General features: G+C 35.8%; 1 pseudogene; it reads right to left on the bottom strand.

Annotated features, from left to right (window-relative positions):
* Window positions 1-877: 877 nt before the first annotated feature.
* On the bottom strand, window positions 878-9953 carry LOC108375642 (diuretic hormone receptor-like; annotated as a pseudogene).
* Between the last annotated feature and the right edge of the window lie 348 nt (window positions 9954-10301).

Below are 10301 nucleotides of genomic sequence, written 5' to 3'. Positions count from 1 at the left end.
TTTGGATTAATATTTTAATCTGAATAAAGTGCTGAGATTTCTACACTAAGCAACATATAAGTATTTAAAGAAAGTACTTAGTACTCTCGTATCGTATCGATAGTATAGTATCGATACTAAAGAACTCGATCCTCAAAAGTACTCGATCCTTCCCAACACTAATAATTTATGTATATTTGTCGTCTCACACTTTTAGAACCACCCATAAGGTGGATTTTTATACTTTTCAGATGACTTTTACGTACATCTTACACTAATAATAGTCAATATTATTCTACATACATACATACATACATCATAAATATTTACGTAAGTAAGGCATACCACGTAAATCAAATGCTAGTTATTTTTTAAATACAGGCTAAAATTGGGGTAATAAATGATGAAGTGAACTGATAAGAAGAGGCCATTAGTATAATACTATGTATGTAATTAGGTACTAGTACTTTACAATTTTAGTCACACAGATTTCTGCAAACAAAAATTCAAAGGTTATCAAATGATTAATTTAATTATTACACAAAAGAACAGCTGTCAAAATTTATTTGATTCTATTGAAAAATGCCGCAAAGATTATTGATAAACAAATTTTGAGTAAATGCCAGCTAACTAAATACCATATGGCCAAATTACAGTAATAAAAACAAAACCATAATTGGCAAAGCCGCACAGTGACGTACATTCTACTGATTAGCTGTACATACATACATACATACATAGATATGAGTCAATAATAAATACCAGTAATTTGATATACATACATACATATGTACTTATGTACATATGTAGAATAAACAATGTAAATGTAAATATGGAAAACCATGAACTTAAAAATGCACATTGCGTTTTTATTGCTTATAAATACTTTAGTATGTATGTATGTTAATATGTATATGTATTTACACATAACTTACACCATTGAAGTGCTCTGTTTCCAAAGAAGTGGCGAAGATTTTTGCGATTGACCAAATAAATGTAATAACAGCAGGGCAGCCTGTAAAAATGAAAGCGCATAAATATGCTTAGTACAGTGAGAAAATATAATTTGGATATAAAAGTGCGTATATGATTTGTTATGAAAGGAAATACAATACATATACATATGTTTAAAATAATATTTGATAAGAGAAAGCTACACACGAACAAATGCACGGAAATGTGCAAACAGAAATAATTAAATAAATGAACAAAACCTACAAAAAATTACTTTAAAAATAATAGGTAAAATATGCCAAGTAACGAAAGATTATAGTAAAATTATTAAAATAAATATAAAAAAAGCAAAAAATTTAAAACAATGAAAATAAATATAAAAACACAATTAAATACCAAAATTGTATAGAACATGGCAATACTTACCCCAGCCGATGGCTGTATATATGCCAAATCTTATATTATCTCTGGAAAATGTTTGTACCACCAGCGTGTAGAGATAAAGACCTGCAGGAAAATTCACTACAAATAAACAACCAGTGACAATAGAATTTACATTTAACAATTACCTTCGACAAACATCCAGAAGAAGTTTGTTAGATTGAAATAATGGAACATCATAACCAAAATAATGCACCCGGCTTCACTGGGATGCTCGGTCATCTGCAGAATTGAAATTGAAAAAGTCATAATTTAATTTAGTTAGTCAAATCACCCCCGCGGTCAAGCAGCGGAGCAGCACAGCACAGAAGCATAAACAATAGCTGTAATGACCAAGTAACTTTGTTTTGTTTTTGTTTTTTTTTTCGTTTTTTTGTTTTAGATTGTTTTGTATTTTTATTTGCAAATGTCTTGCCTTACCACATGCAGGCACATCGTCAATATCCATAATAGCCCGGCGAGTATATATGTAAGGAATAAATTCGCGTGTATGGTGTTGCGCAGGCATTTCAAGTCTCTGTGAAAATTATAAAAATAAATTTAAAAAAATATACAAAATAGATCAACATTAATGTCTATGTTTTATATGACTTCAATATTTATTTAAGCTTATTGCTTCAATAAAATTAAATTTATAAACAAAAATGCATACACACACATTTCCGCTTTATGTTTATTTTATACGAGAATATACAATTTTAAAATAAAAGTGTTTACTTTACTTACTTAAAGAAATAGAAAACGATAAGCGCCAAAATGAGCGATGCTAAACTTAGAAAATATCCAACGAAATATATGTAGGAAGATAATTCAACTGTGGGCGAAATATCTGCAAAAAATGTCGATGGTTGGCATTTCATGTAGTCGCTGTAATTGTCCCAAACGCCATTCGCCGAGCAGTGACGCGTTACATTCTCTATGGGATAGAAAGTATTGGAAATTAATGTTAAGACATAACCGATGTGTATATGTGCAAACAAAAGCGCTTTGAGTATGTATGTATATTTAGATAAAAAATATGCTTTTAGATTATGTATTATGCTACACAAAACCGCAGATACATAGAGGCAGCATTTTTCAAAGAAGAATACAATTTTTACTAGTAAGACCCTTAGATTTTATTAAACCACCTAATCGAATGGTAGTGGATCTACGATTTTAGTTTTTCATATCCTTTTAAAGATTCCACAGTTTAGAAGAACGGTTTCTATTTTATTAATCCAAATTAACTACCGTAGATACAAAACGAGAAGCGCTCATCAAAGCACGCCGACAAAAACAGGTACCACAGAGTTCACCTGTGACATAAAAAGCCCAGTATTCCACGCTACGACTTATACATAAATGCAATTCAAAGGGTAGTTAGACTGGTAGTGGCTGTCTTCATCCAGAGGAGCATCCCATTTAAATGTGACTGAGATAGTATGCAGAAAGTGAAGCGTTCACCAAATATACCCTCTGACAGCAGGTACGTACAAGTATACACAGAAAGCTGAGCAGCGCCGAGCTAAGCAAGGGGTTCACACAGAACGAGGCGGAGCTCTTCGCGTGGCATCGGCTGCAAAGATTTTCCAAAACTTACCATAAATGAGAAAAGTGAGAAAATACAGCTTTGATTTCAACTTCAAAACGCTTCTGAAAAAGCACACTGGTGGTTCCAAACTTGAGGATGAAAGCACTGGCGTGTATGGACCTAGGTTCTCCTGAAAATGGTATCAAAGATATGGTACAGTTGCAAAAATGTACTGGTAAAACTAGGAGCCCACAACAGGGTAATCTGATGGTGGGTGCCGGGCCATGAGGGCTTCGATGCCAACGAAAGGGCTGACACTCGAGCGAAATGCGGTGCCGTACGGAGCCTGGTCGGCTCTCAACCTTTCTTTGGTCCATCCAGGCCAAACGTCTAAGGGGATTGGAAGAATTGCAAGCTACAAGCCAATGGCGTAAGAGAAAGGGCAAAGGGCAGTCTAAAATATTCATAACTCCCTCTCCTGGAATCTCCGAGTGGCTGCCAAATATTAACAAAAGAACTATCACCGGATAACCTGACAGGACACTGCAGACTGAGGTACCATCTAAAAAAAAGGGAGTCTCTGAGGAGACGAACTGCAGGTTTTTCGGGCTAGAGGAGGCATATAATATGTGATTGTCCGCCTATAACTCCACTTATACACTTTGGAAATCGACCATTACCTCCTGAAGTGTTTACTTTCATTAATAGCCTAAGGGTTAGCAACGCTAAATGCCCTAATAATAATAATATTATCAACCAGGAGCACTAAAGCACTCCTTCATCTAACAAGCTGCGACGTAAGAATTGTTACATGCTTTCTTGCTGACCACTGGAGCATAATTAAAGATTTGCCCAAACAAGAAACCCAGACTACCCTTCAAATGTAGATCAAAGAAGACCTGCCACCACAATATCGGTTTGTTGCAATGGATCATCCTTGGTAGCGTTGAATTCATAGGTGACTTGCTACCTCCTCTAAATCATAAACTAATCTTATTCGAAGGCAAAAAAATGTAAGCTGATCTAAATCTTAACTATGAATAAGTAATTCCAAAATCGGCTAGCTGATAAGTCAACGATTTTATTTGCCTTTGACAGTGATTTGCTTTAAATGATTAATTAATTACTTGCATCAATATTTGATGTACTAATAGTAAGCGCGTCAAGCTTATGTTTCATTCAGTAAAATATAATCCCCGATATTATTTAACGAACACATGTGACTAACCAATTATATACATACATATATTTTGTTATCACTTCTCAAGGGCTTATCAAAAGTGAATTCATTAGGAAGTGTAAACACGTAGTTATACTGCACATAGAATTCCTAGCCACAAACGAATTCCCACTCACTTTCGAATTGCAAATTTGTGCCGTGCCTTACCTGTTGTATTGTAAAGTACGCCTTTGAATTCTGCAAAACATGGCTGTTTGGCTGTTGTACCTAGCCGCTGTAGCTGGCCAACAGAGTACTGTGTCAAAGAATGGCGGGCAGGTTAAATTGGCACGATGCGATCGGTAGGATGTCGCAACTAAAAAGAATGAGAGGAAAAAATATTTATTTAACAGAAAACGTTTAATTAAAAAAGTGGACACTTAAAATTATTATTATAGTTAAGTACAAATTTTACCACCATGCACTTTAGTTTAATTGCAAGATATTGAAATTTTAGAATTCATCGTCCTTGTATTAAAAATTAATGCACTCACTCAGCTTGAGGCCACCGATCGGCAATATGCTAGCAAACATAATAATTCTCATTTCTATTAAGGAAAATAACATTTTGCATTTCTAAGCCGACAACAGACATACTTAAATGAATACCTAAATACCTAAACATACATATATACACACATATGCACATGCATGTTACCTCGCAGCAATATTGCGCTAAACAACTATGGCACAACTGTTGAATGTTGACTAATTAATTTGTGACCCACGGCGTATACTTTATTGCGTTAGCTTGTGGCTGCAAATTGCTGGCTTGCAAAGCTGACAGTTACGGATGTATGTACATATGTGAAAATGCTTGCGCAAGCATTTAATCCTGCGGACCATGCATGAATATTCCCGCATACTTTATCAGCACTTAAATAGCTACATACATATCATCAGCATCGCTACATACACCAGTATTATACGCGAATAAGGAAAAATTGGGTAAACATGTAAAATGTGTTAAATTTTGATTAAAGTTATTTATTTATTATTTTAATTTGTGAGTTTCTGTTTCCTCTTTGATTTCATTCATTAATTGAGTTTCTTACGATTATTAAAGTGATTAAAGAATTTTGTAGAGATTTTGACTATATGGAAATGATCGAGAATTTTGTTTTAAAGCATTGAAAATTTCAACTTCACTAACGTGTCCTGGCCAATTGATCTTGACTTAAATTTTACGACTCCAAAACAAAAAGATAAAAAAGGTACAGGTTGCAGCTCGCAGATACTGCAAATTAAAAGCTCCTCGAGGGTGCTTCAATCCTTCAAACGAATATCATATTCTCAATAATTTTCGTCAATGGTGAGATTAAGGTGGTTGACACTCTGTACAGCCATCAAGAAAGTCACTCTGGTCACCTACTTAGGTCTAATGTGATGCCATTTGAGCGAGTTCTTATTCCGTTTCGTTGAGTTTTTCTAGTGATACAATTACGAAGCCTTGAAGATTGCGAATGTCTGCAGAGTTCAGATCAGCCATTAGAAGATGTAACTATGTATTGAAAACAATAAATGGTAGAGGAAAATCAATTAGGATCATGGTCTTAGAAAGTTTATCGTTGATACTTAACCAGATCTGCTTAGTAGCGCTCTCTGATTCGTCCGTCTGTTCGTTGTAAATTCAATGAATGCTAATTTCGGTGTTTGCATGTGGTTCAACTGAGTGTACCTGTCTGCTGCACAGCTTCTGGATATTTCACTTTATTGTAGGTTTCTATAATCTGCTGAGCCAGCCTCGAAGACGCTGCAGTTGTGAGGAAACCGTCTGCTGACGTTCAGTAAGAGCTCTTGTGAGTAGATCCTAATACCCTCAGTAGTACGCAGGCCAACTACTGGACCTGACGATGTGCCGACAAACTATTAGCGACATAGATAGATAGTCTATTACCAACTTCACACAAATACTGCAATTCAATTCCCACCCATCACAGAATAAGGGCTTGAGGTGTGGTGGGAGACCGGCCTAACTCTGCTCCAACTAATGCAGCATAAACAATTCCCGACACCAACCATCTTTTCACCTCCCCCCTCAAACTAATCAGCTAGGAGCCCTCTCCCTTTGGTGTTACCACGTGGAAACAGAACGTTTTTTGGATCTACCGTTAGTTGATCGTGACGACAACATTTCTAAATCTAAATTAGCTAAAAAGTTTGATAAAATTTCTAGGGATACACCTTCCTATCCAGTTTGCTACTATATATGGACTCTTATACATGTGTGCACATCCAGTGTACTCTCTATGGGTGGTTTTGTCTTTCCAGGAATGATCAATAAGTTTCCGCTTGCAGTCCAATTACACCGAAGTATTCAACATTTGTAGACCTTTGTGTAAGTCGGACTTCATTGATAGGCATGATTAATGTTAAGTTTGATCTCCACTCTGAGGGCTATTTCGCATTGAATATTCAGTTTAGTAGAGTTGGAAAATTGGCACTGCGATAGGCTATGTTATGGAAGATGCTGTAACCCATTAGCGTCAAGCAGTCTTTCTAGAATTTTACGAATGAAGAAGGTAAGGCTTATTGATGTAAAGCTTGAAATGATCTATAGATGATAGTGAGCAAGGGACATAGTGCTTCGACTGCTTTTTGAATTTCAGTGGGGAATATACCAGATTACCTTGAAGAGTTGTAGGGTTTAAATGTTTTGAAACTTTTTTTTACGAATTGCACAATATTCATTGCGGAGTTTAGGGAAAAGTAGTTCGTTTGCTTTAGGTTCCTCAGTGAGTACGTCTGGTATTTTGCTGCAAGATGAAGTCCATTCGCCGTCTGGATTTTGGATATAGTTTTGGGCAACTGTAGTTTTTGAAAAAACCTTTCGTAATCGGTTGCCTTCAGAGTTCTCCTTAATGTATACAGGATTTATTTTGAGCTATTTTCGCGTTTCAGTATTCCAAGCTGAAACTCAATTTTATATTATGCTTCGTCAATTCTTTGTAGTCGAAGGTCCCAAGGACACTGGACCTAACGTACTTTCGAAGTAGCAAAATGTATGGAATAAATAGTTGTATACAAATGCGTTTATGTTCATGCTTGGGTAGGTTACCCTTTTACAGGAACCAGATAAAAACATACCGCATGTACACGGTTTATTTTAGATCAAAGAAGGTACTCTACTGTAGAGATTCCGTTTTTAAATCGTTTCAATCGAAGATCGATTAATCGAGCCCATCCGATGAGATTTTTGTTGATTTTTTAGTTCCGTGAATCGATTAAAAAAATTCGAGAATCGACATTAGATTTTTGCTCAATTGATGCATATGGAACTACGGTTTGCCCCAGAAAATCTATACAAATTGAAAGAAAATTGAATTTGAGGCTGGTATATAGTAGCTCCTAACAGCAGGTTAACTAATCTGGACACTTTGGAATTGCTCGATGAATACGGAATTTGCTGAGGCTCTCACAAATATATGTAATTATGTCCAGAGTGGGTTAAGCATTTCTGCGATTTAGGGCATTTTGTATGACTGCTTCTACATTTAAAGATTATCGTATGTATTATATTAAAAGAAACCGAACTTTTTTGACACATTAAAAGGAGTGCCAAAGAGTTTACTTTATAGGCGGTGGAGAGTAAGCTGGGTACAGTTGAGGTAGTGTTTTATAAAATAGTATTTATTGATGAAATGTGAAGACTTTTTTCTACAACAAAAAAAAATAAAAATTTATTTTTGTTATTTATGGCATTAAAACAATTATATCCAACAATTTTATTGAGCTTGAGGCCGTTTTTAAAGAAAATTTTAGTGAAAAAATACGCAATTTAAATTTTTGGTAAAAGTTATAGCTATTTCGGAGATCACCACATCTCTTCATCAGACTTCTTCACCTGGGATTCGATTCGCCATAGCCAGCAGCCTACCCACAGAGCTAAGTTCGCCATGTAAACTGTTGTTACTTTTTCCACTTTTTCATTTGTTAAGCCATTCTAGTGCTACTTAAACTTGATCATGTGGTTGTTGTTTTTCGGCCTAAAGCTCTAGAAAAAAAAATAAATTTCCAAAACTTGTCTTCAGTTTTTAATTACGACCAATTTGTCCTTCTGCGGGGAACAAAAAAAAACAATTTTTGAAGCATTCATAACATAAAATGTTGCTAAGAAATCAGAAAAATTTGTATCACGCCAATGCAGCTCAAAGCAAAAACAAGTCCGAGTCCTGCGTTACTAAACAAATGTAAAGTGTTTGCAAACTTTATTAATTCGGGGAGCAGCAAAAGCAGCAAAGCAATGGCTTTACGACATATTTTCTTTGCCAGAAAGTTCACGAAATCATAACTCTCCATACAATTCCGCACCGTTCAGAAATAAATTATGAAATTCCTCCGAAAAAACCACAGACAAAATTCAAACAGCAACTTGACAAAAGTGGCTCATTCATTTTGGTAGGTGTGCACGCAAGCATACACAGATATAGACATACATATACATACTATATGTACACGCATTTGTGCTCATCATTCTACCAGGATGATTCTATTTATACGGCTCGCCCATTTTGCGACTCAATGCACCCACACACAGCTAAAACGGCAATAAAATAGCGCCATAAATGACTGGCAAAGAGCATTACGCACGAGTGCGTTTGTACTCGTAGATATACATACATAAAGAAAAAGTGGAATTTTACTTACCGCATAGTAGTTGGTGTCGCCAGTGAGCAGGTGGTGTTGCTCTACTTCTTCCTGTTTTTTCTGCAGATTATACGTCTCCAAGAGTCGCATACAATGCTCCTTCACCGTACGATTTATGTAAATATCATTCGCAGCGCTCGGCGGCGGCGCCAAAATATCGCTTACCATAGCTAGCGTTTCAGTTGAGAAATTGGCTATAATATCTGTAAAATCGAGTGCAGTCGCATCATCCAAGCTTTCAACAACAACTGCACGCACATTCGATATGGACATTTTATTGACTGCACGCGGCGTTGCAGTATTTTGTGGCTATTATTGTTGCTGCTGTTGTTGTTGTTGTTGGCGGTAAATGGTATTTGACTTGAGGCATCCGGTGGTTGGGTGGCGAATTCGTGTGGCCACAATCGTTGTTCTTCTTATAGCATTGGCTAACTTAATGGCTTTGTACGTGCTGGCTTTGTTGTGCACTTTAGCCGATAGCAATTAGTTTGTTCTTATTAACAGGTTTATTGTTGTTGCGTTTACTGCAATTCGAGTTGTAGTATTTCTGTTGACACAAGCGCCGGCAGCGGTTTATTGCGGCTGCTTGTTGGGCGTGGCAGTCATTTGACCTACGAATTGTACGATTATAGTCCACATTGTTTGCGTGTGTGGTTGTGTGTGTGTTGTTTTTTTGTTTTATCCAACTCTATTATGCTTTTCTTCTTTTCCTATTTCCTCACTATTTAGAAGGTGTGCTATGGTAATTACTAATTAGCCTTTATCTAATGTAATTGTTCGTGGCGCTGTTACCCTCTATAACACTCGCGAAATTCGAATGAAAATGAAATTAACGAAATGAATTTTCACTTTCTGTGGACGATGCGTTGGTTGGTTCTTATCTCTTGACAATAACTGTAAATAAAACAGAAACGAAAAACAATCAGAAAAAGTTGGCGGGTATTAAGAATAATGAATAAGTAAAAGTTTAAGAGTAAATAATAACCACGTCGGTGAGATTTTGGGAAACATACACACACATACATAATTCTTATAGTGTGCCACAAAAGTGCTTAGATAACCACTAGTTAGGCCGCACCATCTTACAAGCAAGGAAAAAACTTCGCCGTACACTGCTGGGTTTAAAATATTGTTGCAAGGAAATTTCGAAAGTACTGGCCGAACCTAGGGTGCGCATTTTTATATATTTTAGGAGGACATTTTTTTTTTTTAATAGTTCTACTAGAGTAATTAAAATACTTCTTTAGGAAAAAGTTTAACGATTTTATGGGCTGGTTTCTTCAACTCATCTTAACTTAGTTTAGCCATTTTTTGGACTTAAGCTAAAAGCTTGCGTACTTTTTATTCTGCTTATTCTTCACTAAGTTCAAAAAATTGGCTAAACTAAGTTAAGTTGAGTAGGCGAAACCAGCCCATAAAATCGTTCAACTTTTTGCTAAAGAAGTATTTTAATTACTCTAGTAGAACTATAAAAAAAAAATAATTTCCACCTACAATATATAAAAATGCGCAGAACTCAGATCTGGTAAGGTCAATGAAATAAGGTAA

Source organism: Rhagoletis zephyria, unplaced genomic scaffold (genome assembly GCF_001687245.7).
Source record: "Rhagoletis zephyria isolate East Lansing unplaced genomic scaffold, Rhagoletis_zephyria_1.1 Rzeph_scaffold_09254, whole genome shotgun sequence".
Lineage (NCBI taxonomy): Eukaryota > Metazoa > Arthropoda > Insecta > Diptera > Tephritidae > Rhagoletis > Rhagoletis zephyria.
The sequence above is the reverse complement of the archived record's forward strand: the minus strand, read 5'-3'. Positions and strand labels throughout refer to the sequence as shown.